The sequence below is a fragment of the Mesocricetus auratus genome, unplaced genomic scaffold (assembly GCF_017639785.1).
Source record: "Mesocricetus auratus isolate SY011 unplaced genomic scaffold, BCM_Maur_2.0 Super-Scaffold_100009, whole genome shotgun sequence".
In the NCBI taxonomy this organism is placed as follows: domain Eukaryota; kingdom Metazoa; phylum Chordata; class Mammalia; order Rodentia; family Cricetidae; genus Mesocricetus; species Mesocricetus auratus.
The window spans coordinates 59,964,460-59,980,382 of NW_024429193.1; the positions used below are offsets into that span (position 1 = coordinate 59,964,460).

The window sequence follows — 15,923 nt, forward strand, 5'->3', positions numbered from 1 at the left end:
GAGAAGGGGAAAGGAACGGGCAGAGGGGGAAGGGATATATTGAGACCAGACAGAGCTCCTGGGGACTTGGGTTCTGGGATTCCCCCAGCCCAGGAGTGACTGCTGCACAGGGAGGACAAGTGTCACATGGTTAACTACTGAGGACATAACCAGTCTGCAGGGTCCTCCAGCAGGAAGAGCGGGGGAAGGGACGGTCCAGCCGGTCTCTTCCTGGGGACTCAGAGGGATGGTGTCGACGACTCAGACCCTCCCCCCTACTAATTACCAGGGGAAAAAATACTCAGACCCTCCCCCCTACTAATTACCAGGGGAAAAAATACACACTGAGTCGGGAGTCTGTCGAGGCAGGAACTTATATAGGACTGAGGTAGGGATGGGAATCTTAGGATAGGGTAAGGTGACATGAGGAGTTAAGGGTCAATAGTATTCCACCAAGCAGGCAGGTAGCTAGGCAGGGGGCAATCTTACATCAGGTCTGGCTGAGTCACCCCCATGTAGACCAGGCTGGCGTCGAACTCTCAGAGATCCGCCTGCCTCTGCCTCCCGAGCGCTGGGATTAAAGGCGTGCGCCACAAACGCCCGGCATGTTCAATTATCTTAAACCCCTAAATAGCCACTTGTATCAGACAGGTAGCAGAAAATCTGCAGCACACCTTACCACTGAAGAAGTGGTGCTCAACGTGTGGGTTGCGACCCCTCTAGTGGTCAAATCACCCCTGGGGTGGACTAAGACCATTGGAAAACACAGATGTTTACATTACAACTCATAACAGCAGCAAAACTACAGTTATGAAGTAGCAACGAAAATAATTTTATGGTTGGGGTCACCACAACATGAGCAACTGTATTAGAGGGTCACATCATTGGGAAGGTTGAGAACCTCTGCTATACTTACCACCAATAAGATCTTAACAGGAAGTTGAAAAAAATCGCAAAACATTAAATGAAACGTTTTTGAACTATGAACTACACTCATGCTAAGAACTTCTCGGGAAAAGGGGGCGGTATGCACCTTTAATCTCAGCACCCCAAGGCAGGCACATCCTTCGGTGAAATGGGGCCAGCATGGCTTACATAGAGAGTAACAGACTAGCAATTTGGTTACCGTTTTAGCACAAAAGGCAAGCTGTCCAAAAGTCTATTGTACTAACAAAAGTGAAAACCCAAATTTAGGGGTAGGAAGCACCAACCAGGGAGACTTACCTGCAGATGCACGCTGCTGCTATCTCAACTAGTGAAGTCATGGGAGAGTCCTGACACAGATTTCGTTTTCGGTACAGATGGAAAGGCAGGGCAATGTCACCATCTGCCCGCCACCGTAAGCAGCTTTTTTTTTCTTTTCTTTATTTTTTTTTTATTTTTCAGTTTAAATTTAGATTAGAAACAAGGTTGCTTCACAAGTCAGTTCCAGGTCCCTCTCCCTTTTCCTCCCCTCCTCCCGGACCCTCCCACCAAAGCAGCTTATTCTTAAAAGTGAAAAGGTGTTGTCTAAAAATGCACCAAATGGAGGAGTGGCCCCTACACTCGTCAGCAGCGTGCATTTATTTAATCGCAACCAGAAATACAATCTTTAGAACTCAAGCTCCCGTTCTTAAAAATCTCCCTTAGCATAGCGATAGGCACTGTAATTACTACATTCCCCAAAGGACAGACAGCATGGGAATCTTCAATTTGATTTGGAACTACCCAGCAATTAACTATAACTGTAGGTGAAAAGACACTGCACACTCAAGACTTCTTACAATCATTCTGTTTCTACTTGTAATATAAGAGTATGTGTAATTAAAACGTTTAATAAAATGAGAAAGCAATAGTCGATGATTCTGCTTTTAGTAAACTGGAAAACCAGGGGAGATTGGGAAAGTGGGACCCGCTCAGCAGTGACTCATCTGAGTCACCCTGATGTCCACGTGTGGAAAGAGCCCTTTCCCTTTGGTCGGGCCTTTTCTGTTTGGGTTCTCCGTTGCTCCAACTGCTCTGTAGCTGTGCTTCGGGTGAGACGGAACTGCTGGTTTCTTGAGTCCCGGTCAGCCTGAGAGACACAGATGAAGAGTGCTGGGCAGTCACCCTAACCAGAGCGGCTCCCACGGCTACATCCTCGCTTCCGTTCCACTCACAGCAGGCATTGGATTCTTTTCATCACCTGCTAAAAGGAAAAGCAGGCTTTGTAAAGATAGGAGGAGAGGCGGGGGTCGAGGGATCGCTGGAACTATCAAGATTTTCTTCTCCCCGAACAAGTAGCACGGTAGAAATCTAGGTCTCTCTGGCCAGTCTTCCATGGAGCTTCGTGAGGAGGACGCTACGGAAAGCAATTGCCAAACTCATTGGGTTACCAAGTCGCATCGGGTGGTATCCTTACTTAGGTCTGGTAAACTTCAGGGGGGTTGGAGTTTGCAGAGCCACGAGTTTGAAGTGGAATTAGTATTTCCCTTGTAAAGAGCTGGCACTTCAAGGTCATGGCAGGCAGAAGTAGAAGAAATTCAGTAGGTCATGTCCCAAAACTCATGACCAGATCGAGAGGGAAGAGGACTTGGCTTTTTCACTGCCTAGCACGTAGGAGGCCATTCCCTTTCTGAACCCTGGGAAATACAAAAGGTACTACTGTATTTACAATTACGGAGATATTGGGCTACATTGCTGTCTATCATTTAGTGCAAAGAGATGGAAAGGAGTCTGTTACCTTTTTTTTTTTTAGTTGTACAGTCAGCAGTCATCGCAACAGTTGCATTGGTGGTTCAATGGTAGAATTCTCGCCTCCCACGCGGGAGACCCGGGTTCGATTCCCGGCCAATGCAGTTTATATTTTGTGTGTGTTTGGTTTTTTCATCTTTGGTGTTTTCTTGGGGGCAGCCAAACGTCTAGGACCAAATACTTAAGTAGCAATATAAGGAAACTTCTCTTTGCTGGGTGTGATGTATCACAGCCTAGCATGTAGGAGGACCTGTGTTTCCTCTTCAACATTTGAAAACACAAAAAGTCTTGAGGAAACGTTGGTTTACATTACTGTTTTTCAATAAATATTCATTGAGATTCTTGACTTATCTTTTCTTGATGTGCTGTCACAAAGCTTTCTTTTTTCTTTTTCTTTCTTTTTTTTTTGTTTGTTTGTTTTTGTTTTTGTTGTTGAAACAGGATTCTCTGTAGCTTTTGAGATTGTCCTGGAACTCGCTCTTTAGACCAAGGTGGCTTCAAACTCAGAGGTCCTCCTGCCTCTGCCTCACGAATGCTGGAATCAAAAGTGTGTATGACCACTACCAAAAGATATAGAATTTTAGCATTGGTGGTTCAGTGGTATAATTCTCGCCTCCCACGCGGGAGGCCCGGGTTCGATTCCCGGCTAATGCAACTTGTGTTCTTGCTACCTGAGTGAGCAGTTATTTGCTGGAAATTTTAACAGAGGAATTGACTAACGGTGGCACTAGCACTTATGAATCAAGGAGTCTAGAGATAACCTAACAGATGTCAAATGTGGAATAACGAATTTCGCTACCACACCTGTTGAATTATGTCTAAGTTCTTTCTGTTTCCATCTAGACACCCTTAACCTGGAGTTGTTATTGTCATGACAGGAGATGGCTTCACACCGATATTCTAGGCAGGAAAAACAGGATAGGACGGTGGTACTCTAACGTATATTTGTTCAGGGAAGAGTGCCGGGCCCAGAGGCTTCCGCCAGTCTGCTTTAGACTGTGACTGAGCTACACGGTAACGCCCGCTTGGAAGATACAGGGAAGAGAGTGACTTGGGGTTAAAGTCGGCACAAGCCTGTAATTCCAGTATTCCGGCGTCGGAGGCAGGAGGATCTCTGTGAGTTCGATATCAGCCTGATTTATATAGCAAGCTCCAGGCCAGCCAGAGCTACCTGTCTCAATATACAACCAAAAAGGTTTTCATCCCTAGGGATTCTGTCCTGAGGTTTCGGTATTGAACTGTAGCTTTCGAGGAAGAAGTTTTGAGGAAGGGTTCCGATGTCTCAGCAGCGCAAAAATCATTTTGTGTGAGAACAACTCGCGTTACTTAATGCTCTCGCCAAGATTTTCACCGAGATACTCTCTAATAAGGAGCAGGGGCGGGGGGGGGGTGGGTCTCAGACAAGAGCTCTTCGAAGAATCCAGGTTTGACTCTCAGCAATCACACACAAACTCCCTTCCGATCTCCACTGTCCCTTTGGGTCCGAGCTGCGTCCTAAACAATGGCAGGCGAGGTCATCAAACAAAACCCTCTTAAACTTTTACCAGTTCATTTTCTCTCAACTATCTTTTGTGACAAATTATAAGGCGAAAGCCTGAACGCAGCCCCAAATAATACAAACTATGCAGCGTACTTCCCTGCATTTGTGGAAGTCGCAGGTTATCAGCACACCCCGTTTGCGCTGAGTCTCTAGAAAACCCCCTTCGGATAACAGTGTTTTCCCTGCCGGGTAAGTGATCTTTTCCACCCCCAGCCCCGACACAGCCCCACGAGCCCTGAGCTCTGAACACACGACCACGGCCACACATGCTGGCGGAACTTCCCGGACACACACGATTCCCCTGCGCCCATCGACCGGTGCTCTCTCCCACACGCGGGTTCGGACATGGCAGCCTCATGCACCCCCAATTTCCATCGACCTCACTTCGCTCTAACGCCACAGACAGCTTCGGCTCTCAAGCAAACGCCTCGCTCCTGGTCCGGAGCTCCTATCTCCACCTGTCTTACCGCAGGCTTGTAATACCTACGTTTAATTTCCCCAGAGCTGTGCTCAAATGACAGTCTCCTTCTTCCTCTTAGGTGAGTCTTGCATTGCATCTTGCTTCTCTTCCATCTCTGAAGGGACCCAGAAGAACAGCGAAGTTCACCTGGGAAACAGACAGCAGGAGACTGTTAAGAATACTGTCGCAGAGGACCCGAGTTTAGTTCCTAGCGCCTGCGGGATGGCTCCTAACCGTCTGTAAATCCTTTTCTACAGATTTGTTTGGAGGTGTGATTGGTTCCGGCATTCAGGGACAAATAACTAAAGTTTGGTCATTTCATGTCCCTGCGCTTCACTTGCCCATAGCCAGTGACCTTCGTGATTTTCTGTAAGAACGTTGAGAAAGCCCCCTCTGCACCTAAAGGCTTAAGTCTTAGTCAGAACATTAACATCCTGAAAAGTTTGTGGTTTATTTCCTTTCCACAAATGCTGGTTCCGGAGCAGCTCCAGAACCCCACTTTCTAGCTACACTTTGTCAACCCAACCCCTGGATCCAATCTCCAGACTTGGTTTTAAAAACTTCATGCTTCTGGGAAGCTGCCAATACCTGATGAGAACCTGAAACTTGAAGCAGACTTGAGGGGAGCCTCAGTGGCTGTGAAGACTTTAAACAAATCACTGAGGTTTCCTGTACCTAAATTTCTGCATTTCGAAGCAGGCTAGGTAGAAGTTCTTTCTTTGCAGGTTGTCCCCAAATGGCTCCTTGCATTTACTTTCTATAACAAAATATCCGAGAAGAGCAACTTAAAGAAGGTAGGGCTAAATTTGGCTCATAGTTTGAGGCTACAGTTAGCATGGAGGGAGACATTGTAGCAGGAGCCTGTGGCCTTGGGCCCCACTATAACTTCCAAGAGCTTTCTCCTTTGTACTCAATGCAGAACCCTTTTCTGGCCTTCCTGGGTGCTAACCACACTTGTGGTATAAAGGCATGCATGCCATTGAGACTCCCATACCCATACATTTTTCAAAAGTGTAAAAAAGAATCCGTCCACAACACTGGTCCCATCACCATACCAGGCTTTCAAAAATTGCAGATTCTTTTGTGGTATGATGGATTAGTAAATATTTAAAATTGCCCTCATCTGTGCTCTCTCTATATGATACTTATATTGTAATGTATAATATGTAACATGTAGATATATCACACATACAATAAAATCTGAAAAAGCAATTTCTAAATCAAACTATTAGCTTATTTTTATGTTTGGTAACATATGATAAATTGTCCTGGAAAGAAGAGAAACAAGCCATATTCTTTTAAAAAATATGTGTATGGAGGGAGAGAGGGAGGGAGGGAGGGAGGGAGGAAGGGATGGAGGTAAATCTGTGACTGGGACGGAATACACGAGAGGAGAATAATTCAATTTAGACATTTTGCCTGCGGGCCTGCACATATGTGCATCACGCGTGTGTTTGTTGCCTGCAAACCAGGTCCTTTGGAGCAAGCAGCTGTGAGTCACCATATGGGTGCTGGGAACTGAACCTGGGTCATTCTACAAGAACAAAAAGCACTTTTAACCTCTGAAACATCTCCCCAGCACCTCGTTCTCATTCTCGCTTTGGGAAGAGAGCAATTGGCATTGCAGTTTGGGGGTAAACACCCTGAAAGTGATTTGATGGGTAGAGTGGAGTTGAGAGTTCTGCTTCCACTGGATTCCCCTGGATAGCCCATAAGCCTGGCTGGTTCTTGGTGCAATCCTAGGGTTGCATTCTTGTGTTTGAGACCTTAAGTGTGCATGACCACACCTACGAGGGTTCAGGAGGGAGGTCCTGAATTAAAAGGGCTTTCCTGACCAGTGAAAGCTCCGAATCCTAGCCACCAGATACTAGGGAAGGACAACATATGATAGTCTCTTTATAAATAAATGTTGAAAGTAGGGATTAGTTGTAAATGGACTTTTTTTCCCCATCCTAACTGCCAGTTCCTAAATAACCACTGAGGCTTATATTGAATATAATTGCTTGGCCAATGACTCAGGCTTCTTACTGGCTAGCTCTACATACAAGTCAACCCATGTATAATAGTTTATATTTTACCACAATGGATCGTGGCTTGGTACCTCATCACATCCTGCCTTCCTGGCGGCTACACGGCATCTCCCTGACTTTGTGGGGTTCACTCCTACACACCTTCTTTCTTTCTCTACCTCTGTTTGGATTTCCCGACTAACTAGCTGTATTCTGCCCTTTCATAGGTCAAAAGAGCTGTATTCACCAACCAATAAAGGCAACACATATTCCAAGTATACAGAAAGACATCCCACGTCAATTAGAAACTGAAGACTAGGAGGTGTCCAGTGTAGTTAGGTTCATCCCCAGCCCCTACAGCCTCTGTTCTGCTTGCTGGCACCTTTCTTCTTCTGGGGTCCCGTGACCCTCTGGGCTCTGAAGCCAGGTCACAAGGAAACTCCCCTGGGCCCTGTTCCAGCCTAGCCTTGTGCACAACTCTTCTTTGAAGCCTTGGGTTGCTGGTGGAGATTCAGGTGTGTGGTGAACATCATCTTCAGGTTCCTTATGTGGCTTTGGCTCCAGGGAGCAACTGGCATGCTGGCTCCACTTCTCCGGCCATCTCACTCCTTACAGCAGGTCGTCATCCTAAGACTGCCCTCGCTCTGGGTGGAGACTCAGCCATCACCCCTCCCTGACTAGATGCTCTGCTCTGCATTGTGCTTAGGGAGGGAAGAAAGCAAATGGGTTTCAGCAGAAAAAAACCTTTCCGGTTTTTAGACACTAGACACTGTCTACTTGTAGAGACTTAGGAAGATGAATGTTGCAGATTCCTGGATCTAATGCTAAGGGGAAATTTGTTTCTTGCTGCTACGGGCCAATGCCCAACCTACTCACCCAACCTAGTGACAGCGGTGGTGGAGGTTAATCCTGGCGTTTCAGGACTGCACTGGGTGGGGAGCTCCTGGGCATTCCTTTTCTGCCTCACTACCTAGGTTCTATCACTCTCTCCACCTGTCCACACCCTTCCCTTCCTCCTTCTCTTCCTCTTTATCCATTCCCCTTCCCTCTGCCTCTTCTTATGGAAAATGATTTAAAGCAAACATTACTGATAGGAAAGCAAGCGGGTGCCACTCAGAAATCTTTCAAGTGCTAGGAAAAACGCTGAGGGGGCCAGGAGAAAAAGCCCACACCATCCCTTGTGGATTCATTCTTGAAAGTAAATCTCCACCTTGTGCAACTCTGGCTGCCATGTAGAGCAGACATGCTGCTGTGGTTCTAGGTTCTTCTATAGCGCTAATGTGCTTGAGAGTGGAAAAGTGTGCCAGAGATTTACAATGACTCCGGAGCCCACGATGAAGTGTCCAGGGAGGAGGAGACAAAGTGTAATGTGCAGGGAGCACAGCCACAGCAGCCTGATGAGAAAGGCGTTTACCACTGCTAAAACCTTTGTGGGCTTCCACTGGTGACGACCCCTCCCTGCCCTGCCCTCTGCTTCCCCTCTCTCCTTTGGAAGACCTGGGTACTCATGTCTAAATCACAACTGTCGCAGCTGTGTTTAGGAATCACAGAATAAAATCTATTTCACAGCTAATGTCTGGCTTTAGCTTTGTCAAAAGCAGTAAAAGTAAGTTTTTGTTACATAGTACTAATCCCACAGATTCCAGAAAAAGACCACTGAGGTAAATCATGGCTAACTGGATTAAAGCATAAAGCATATAGCATGAATAATAATAATAAAAAAACAGAGACAGATATTGGTGTTCAAGCTGAAGCTCAGAAAAGCAAAGCAGTCAGCCTCTAGAGAGTTCTTACCTCTACCAATGCTCAGACCGAAAGGGTGAGCCTCAGGCTGCTCCCAACTGCACTGAGCTGTCTCCTGCTGCCTTATATTCCTCTCTCCACCCAGCCATATCACTCCTGTCTCCACCTCCCTAGTGTTGGGATTAAAGGTGTGAGCTCTGTTTCCCTTTTAGACTGATTCCCTCTCCTGTAACCCAGGGTGGCCTTGAACTCACAGAGATCCATCTGTCTCCGGCTCCTTAGTGTTGGGATTAAAGTTGGGCAACACTAAACTATCTGCTCTCTACGGTAACTAGTGTGGCTACCTTTGCACTCTGATCTTCAGGTAAACTCTATTTGTTAGATCGTAAACAAAATACCACCACACGCTGCCTCAAAAAACAAAACAACGAACAAACAAAAACCCCTTCTGAGCTGAATGTTCATTCTGGCCATCCTGTTTTCCTTTTATTTCTCTTACTTGAGTGAGGGACCACGCTGTGGTCTTGTTGTCTTCATCTTGACAGTCCTCATTGGAACCTCCCTGATCTGCTACATTCTCTTAAACGTTCTAAGTATGAGACCACAAGGTCTCATTGTGGTCAGAGGAATATCAACTATCGACTGAACAGCAGATAAAAGATGTCTTCAACGAGCCTGGCATGGATGGCTCACTAGTTCCTGTCCAAGTCACCGGCCAACCAGCTTTGACATTGACTGAGAAGGGTGTTCAAGCCAAATTTCAACCAACTTCTCCCAAAGACTTTTTAAAGAAACGGGAGAGAGGTAGAGAGATGGCTCTTCTCCCTTGTTCTTTTCCCCTTCTCTGGTGCAAAGAAATCTCCTTTGTGATGAGAACTTGGTCTTGGGGGATCCTGAGCAGATACTGATCTCTTACAGACATCTTATAATAAAGACAAACTAGGGTTCTTCCTGTTCATGATTAAACCTCTGTTTCTCAAGGACTGGGCTATGTCCCACCTGTAACCTTAACTACAAATGGTTCTGAACTGCGGGTTCCAGGGAATGGCAACCATGTTTCCATTTCAAAATTTAGAATGACGATTTTGCAGCCCTACCTTTGTTTCAAAGAGTTGTTATGACCGCCTTGTTATGTTGTTTCTGTGACCCTACCTATTTTGCCTGTCAAATCCCCCATTTGGAAACCTCCTGAACTATAAAACTCTTCCTCACCGCCAATGCTGACCTCTTGAAGCCCACATTAGGAGAAGGTAGCAGGTGTATACCATTTATTATAAAGCTTGCTTTGATGAATTTGACAATGATGATTTAGGTTGGTGATATTCTCACATTTTTGAGATTAGCACTAGCTTAAATGTTTTATATTTTGTAACTTTTTCTTTTTTTTAACATTTCTTTATTATGTATACAGCATATGTCTGTATGCCCACAGGCCAGAAGAGGGCACCAGATCTCATTACAGATGGTTGTGAGCCATCATGTGGTTGCTGGGAATGGAACTCATAACCTCTGGAAGAGCAGGCAGTGCTCTTAACTGCTGAGCCATCTCTCCAGCCCCTAGCTTAAATGTTTTATGCAAACCTTTAATATAATCATTTGCATTTAACTTTGTTTTTTAAACATACATTTGTTGTAAGAAACACAAAATCAAAGATTCACAAATGTATATACATGAGTATATATGATGAAAATATGAAGATTCTCTTGCATCCAAACTCCCCCTCCATTGTTGACCTGTTGGACTCTTCCCCCAAAGGGATCTGCTGACCAGCTTGTGACTAGGAACTTAATACTTGTTCCCCTCCTTCCAATGAAGCCTGAATGCAACTTCCTGTTATCCACTGATCCTTATTGCCAGAGGGCCCTGGGAATGTGAACCTCTGACATTGGTAGTTTTCTACCGTGCCTGCTAACTGGTATATAATGCTCCCTCTTGTTGCAATAAATGGCATTCTCCTTGCAAGAGTGACCCGCTGTCTTTTGTTTTCATTTCAATCCTCAGGCCCTCGCCTGAACCCTTGAAGAGTTTTGTAGCCCCGGCGCTACACTGACCCACTTTATATAGTATAGGAAGTGGTGGAGGGCCATTGTGGCTGCTGGGTGGCCAAAGAAGGCAGGAGCTTCCACACCCTGCTCCTGTTCCTGGGAGGTGGGGAAATGGCAAAAGTCAAGAACACTAACGCTATTTATTGGAAGAAATGTCACGAGGACAGGAAGGAGTAGCAATCTGAGACGGATGATGGCGGCTGGAAGGAGTCCTTCCTAGCTATGAGTCGCTGGAAGGAGTCCTTCCTAGCTATGAGTCGGGAGGACTTCATCTCATTTTCGCAGGTGAAGATGAAATACAGTAGTAGAACAGTCAGTAGGAAAGAAGAGAGGGTGGAAAGTCCATTCACAGCCCAGGAAATATTAGCTAGGAGTCAGCTGTACCATATGGGTTCCATGGTGTAATGGTGAGCACTCTGGACTCTGAATCCAGCGATCCGAGTTCAAATCTCGGTGGGACCTTTATGTTTCCCTTGGGAGGAAGCTGTTTCCTTTAATTTAAATGAGGAAATCTTGGAGTCTTGAATGGGGGAGCCAGAGAGGGGCAAGTTGCCCACACACAACAGACTCTGGGGTGACCAGGCCTGGGGCTCACTCAGGAAAATGTGCCAGGGAGCAAATTTTGCTTTTCCGTTGTGCTAGAATACCTGAGCGCCAGTGGTCCTCTGGAATGGAGCACCTAGGTATAAGGCAGCCTTTTCCTTGGAAGCCTCCTTACTTGGCCGAGGTTCAGGGAGTTGTTCAGAGGTAATTGTGGAGTAGACTCCTTGATGGCTCTCCAGCATGGCCTAGGGAGGGAACCCAGAAACTCCCAAGTTTCCTCTGTAGGCAGTCCTGAGTGCCTTGTATGGAGAACGAGAGAATCAAAACAAACAAAAACAAAACAAAAAACAGTTATCAGAGATGAGATAAATACCAAACAACATGAAAACTGCACTCATAGATAATGGCATTTCTTAGGGAACATGTTCAAGTGTTCAGGGGACTGCTGTTTTAGTGAGAGAATACAAACTCATTTCTTTGCATAGATGTAAGCATTTGAAATTAATCTTCAAAGTCACTTATATTGCTATTTGGATTCTGGGGTTTGCATCTTAGGTATGATGGGTTTGGAGCACACTAACCCTAAACATGGCACTTTAGAACATTAATCATATTTAGCAGAAAGCAGGAAGGACAGTCACTCCTCCCCCACATCTCCTTCTTCCCACTCCAAGCAGGCACCAAGACTCATGAGAGAGGTGCTGTTATATAGCCGTTCTCGGGAGGTTAAAACCTATATTGAGGGGACTCTCATTAACACACAGGATTGAAGAGGAAGCGAAACAACAAGTGTTCTAGAGGGAAGTTAAGACAGGATATTGGGAAGAAGTTCCTGCGAGGAAGTTCAAGAGTAAACAACTCAATAGCTTCTGGAAGTCACTGAAACTGACCAGATTCACTAGAGCCCTCCGTCCCCAAGCATACACACAAGCTGTAAGGACTGCAGAGAGACACTCTCAGACCACCTGCGTTGCCTGGGAAGCACACTTTCCTACCTGTTGGGCTGCCTGCAGGCTGTGCAGAGCAATCCAGGTTCCCAGCTTTTGTGAGCTGTCATCCATACTACCATGGGCTTTTGGGTTGCAACTGTCTTTTGAGTTCTTTCTGCTTTCTGTAAGTAACCCCAGTGAAATTTCCTGTTTCACATATGGCCTTGGTGGTATCCCTACTTTGTTTTATTTTCTGTTCTGTTTAAGGATTTCCTGCCTGGTTCCCCAGCCACCTTGCCCCAAATGAACACACAGATGCTATATTAGTTATGAAACTGTTGGCCAGTGGGTTGGGCTTCTTACTGGCTAGTTCTGCCTTAATTATTAAGCCAAAACTACTAATCTATGTATTTCTACATGACCTTATCTTGCTGGAGAATGCCTGATTCGAGTCCTCTCTTCCCAGGCTCACCTGCTGCAGCCTTTCTGAATACACTTCCCTGAATTCTCCTAGCCCCGCCTATATTCCTGCCTGGCCAATCAGTGTTTATTCATCAACCAATAAGAGAAAGATATACAGAACAACATCTCCCATCTCTGTTCCCTACCTGAGATGAGTAGGTTTGCTCTGTGGGGTGAGTAGGCATTCATATCCCCCTAAGACTTTTGTCACACAGCAGGGACCTGAAGACAGGAACACAGAGGAGGGAGCAGCTGGTCTGGCTGGCTGGGTTTCCCTGCGTGTTAGTGGTGTGTCACAGACCTCTGGCCCTGTCATATTTTTTCCCTGCAGTCTGCTCTTCATCAGGGCCCCTCTGAGCCCTCTGGCTCACCTGCTTCCTCCCTTCTGTTGTGATAATGAACTTGCATTACGTCAGCAGGTGGGCTTCACGATTATCACTATCATTTGTTGTAACAGCTTTAGCCAAGAGCCAAGTGAAGGGACCGGCATTTGGCACAAGACACCCTAAGACCAAGTTCTCAGCACAAAGATGATTTTCTCCAGAGGGACAAAGGGCAGGGAATAAGAGGCAAAGACAGAGGCAGGAGAGATGGCCTGGGTTCAATTCCCAGCACCCACATAGCAGCTCACAACTGTAACTCCAGTTCCAGAGGATCTTCACCCAGACAGACATGCAGACAAAACACCAATGCACATAAAACAAACAAACAAATAAATAGACAAAGACAGGTCATAGAAGACAAGGGAGAAGGGGAAAGGAACGGGCAGAGGGGGAAGGGATATATTGAGACCAGACAGAGCTCCTGGGGACTTGGGTTCTGGGATTCCCCCAGCCCAGGAGTGACTGCTGCACAGGGAGGACAAGTGTCACATGGTTAACTACTGAGGACATAACCAGTCTGCAGGGTCCTCCAGCAGGAAGAGCGGGGGAAGGGACGGTCCAGCCGGTCTCTTCCTGGGGACTCAGAGGGATGGTGTCGACGACTCAGACCCTCCCCCCCCCTACTAATTACCAGGGGAAAAAATACACACTGAGTTGGGAGTCTGTCGAGGCAGGAACTTATATAGGACTGAGGTAGGGATGGGAATCTTAGGATAGGGTAAGGTGACGTGAGGAGTTAAGGGCCAATAGTATTCCACCAAGCAGGCAGGTAGCTAGGCAGGAGGCAATCTTACATCAGGTCTGGCTGAGTCATCCCCATGCGGAGGTTACAAGTCAGGGACAGGTCACTAAACTCTAGCCAAGGCTCAGGAGTTACACTGGGTCTCACATCTGAGCCCTAAACTCAAGTCAGCCTCAGGAGCTTACACTGGGCCTCACATCCAAGCCCCTTTTAGGCCCAACACCTCACCACGATCAGTTTTTATAATGTCTTGTCTCTAAAGTGTTGTGCCTCAGGTAGCAATGTTCCCACTCAACAAGTCCGGACAGTCGGCCAGGTGGCAATCACTGCTAAGGAGCTATGTGTAAATCCATTTGTTCCTTACAATAGGTTGACAGGTTTCTGCCAATGCAAAAGGCCAGATCAGACCAAATTAAAACCCGGTAAATGCAGGTTTACTGGGCATTGCTCCCGGGAGGGTTCAATGGTCCCAAAGAACAATGCTAGGGAAGTCAAGCGCCTGGGCGAAGGCAGGAGGTTTCATAGATCTTAGGGAAGGGGTGATGATGTGTCAGCCAGGAGCTGGGACTGCACCTAAGTATGATCAAAAGCTAAGCCCTGGACAGGCACTTGGATGGGCTGAGCATGTCAGAAGGTGCATTTTATCCACTTTCAGAAATTCGGATCTGGGCTTTTGGGGCCATTCCTTTGTTCAGAGTTTTCTCGGTGTGGGCAGGGTTGGGAAAGGACGACAGACGCGCTTTCCCAGTTTCTACAGGGTCAAGCAGGGGTTCCAGTAGGACAGTGTTTTGTGTCGTGGTAGCATGCTTCTTTAAATGTGAGGGGAACAAGGAAAAAGAAGTCATAAGAAACACCTGCCCAGGTAGAGATCTAGCAAAGGGTAGAGAATTGAGGAGACTAAAGAAGAGGAAGCCCAATGCAGGGGGCAAATACGAGACAAGGAGATGCATAGAAAAAGGAGTGTGAATATTCTCAGAGAGCAGAAACCCACACAAGATGACAGCCAAGAGAAGGACTGGCCTGTGGCACCAAGACTATAGACACAGTTGTAAGAATAAGCTCTTTGAGTTAAAAACTACAAAATGCATAAAAAGAATGTAAGAGTGTAAGCAAACAGTAAGACACAAAAAGGTCGCTCGAGGCTGGCCTGGGTTGATAGCCTCCAAAACATTACAGAGTACCCGTGTCTCATTAAAAAAAATAGTCTAAAAAGATCTACTTTTTCCTGTGATTATCAGGGGAGCGCGCGAACGCAGTCCCCCGCTACCACAAATTATGCCGTCGAGTTTCCCGCATTTGGGGAAATCGCAGGGGTCAGCACACCCCAAGTGCAATGGGTGGGCCTCGCCCTGGGAAAACCACCTATGTGATCATGGTATCTCCCCTGCCAGGTAAGTATGCTTTTCTAAACACCACACCCGACTGAGACACACCAGCCCTGCGCTCTAAACACAGGGTCACTTCGCTGCGCGCGCTCCACGGCCTCCCCCGACGCGCGCCCGATTACTCGGCCCCAGTGCCATCCGGGAACACTAGGTCCCTCCCACGTGAACCACGCCAAATCCCTCTCGTTTCCACGGCGAGTGCAGACTCGGCAGCCCCTGCGCGCCCCTTATCTGCATAGACCACGCCCATACCTATGACCTCACGGAGGAAGTCCCTGCTCTTCCATTTGTCCCCGCCAATAAATGCACCCGCCACCTGGGAGTTTGGAACGTCACACTGCCACGCCCCCATGGAACCTAATCTGCATAGACCACGCCCCAACTTTACCCAGGTCCTCATTGGAACCTCCCTGATCTGCTACATTCCCATAAAGGTTCTAAGTATGTGATCTCTGTGTTCAAAGCCACAAGGTCTCATTGTGGTCAGAGGAATATCAACTATCGACTGAACAGCAGATAAGAGATTTCTTTAACGAGCCTGACATGGATGGCTCACTAGTTCCTGTCCAAGTCACCGGCCAACCAGCTTTGATATTGACTGAGAAGGGTGTTCAAGCCAAATTTCGACCAATTCTCCCAAAGACTTTTTAAAGAAACGGGAGAGAGGTAGAGAGATGCCTCAGTGGTTGTGGTCCAGAGAATCTATTGACTGCTATGGAGAGTTTGGGTCCCCAGCATTCATTCTGGCTGCTCACAACCCTTAATAATTCCACCTCCGGGGACTCTAGTGCTTCCGGTCTTCCATGGGAGCCTGCGCTCGTGTCCACACATAATTTAGAAAGCGAGTGTGGTGTGTGAGAGAGGTTCTCTCATTGCTGTTAGGCTGAGAAAGCCTAGCGCTCTGGGCGTCTGGGTAAGCACACCAAAGCCCAGGCTAAACAGTGAGAGCTGACTGTGCATGTCAGAAATCCCAGTGCGCTGGTGGCTAAG

The 15,923-nt window shown here is 46.9% G+C and overlaps 1 long non-coding RNA gene and 4 other non-coding genes across 5 annotated transcripts; 3 read left to right on the forward strand and 2 right to left on the reverse strand.

The window, feature by feature from the left end:
- Positions 1-1,826: 1,826 nt before the first annotated feature.
- LOC121142216 lies at positions 1,827-11,324 on the reverse strand. Its single transcript, XR_005879192.1, has 3 exons — positions 11,137-11,324; positions 4,719-4,838; positions 1,827-2,146 (listed from the first exon to the last, which is right to left on the reverse strand). It is a non-coding gene; the product is annotated as an uncharacterized LOC121142216 (long non-coding RNA).
- Positions 2,725-2,795, forward strand: Trnag-ccc. Its single transcript has one exon. It is a non-coding gene; the product is annotated as a tRNA-Gly (tRNA).
- Trnag-ccc lies at positions 3,275-3,345 on the forward strand. Its single transcript has one exon. It is a non-coding gene; the product is annotated as a tRNA-Gly (tRNA).
- Positions 10,880-10,951, forward strand: Trnaq-cug. The gene has a single exon. It is a non-coding gene; the product is annotated as a tRNA-Gln (tRNA).
- Positions 11,325-14,783: 3,459 nt separating the features above from the next.
- LOC121142531 lies at positions 14,784-14,947 on the reverse strand. The gene has a single exon (XR_005879573.1). It is a non-coding gene; the product is annotated as a U1 spliceosomal RNA (small nuclear RNA).
- Between the last annotated feature and the right edge of the window lie 976 nt (positions 14,948-15,923).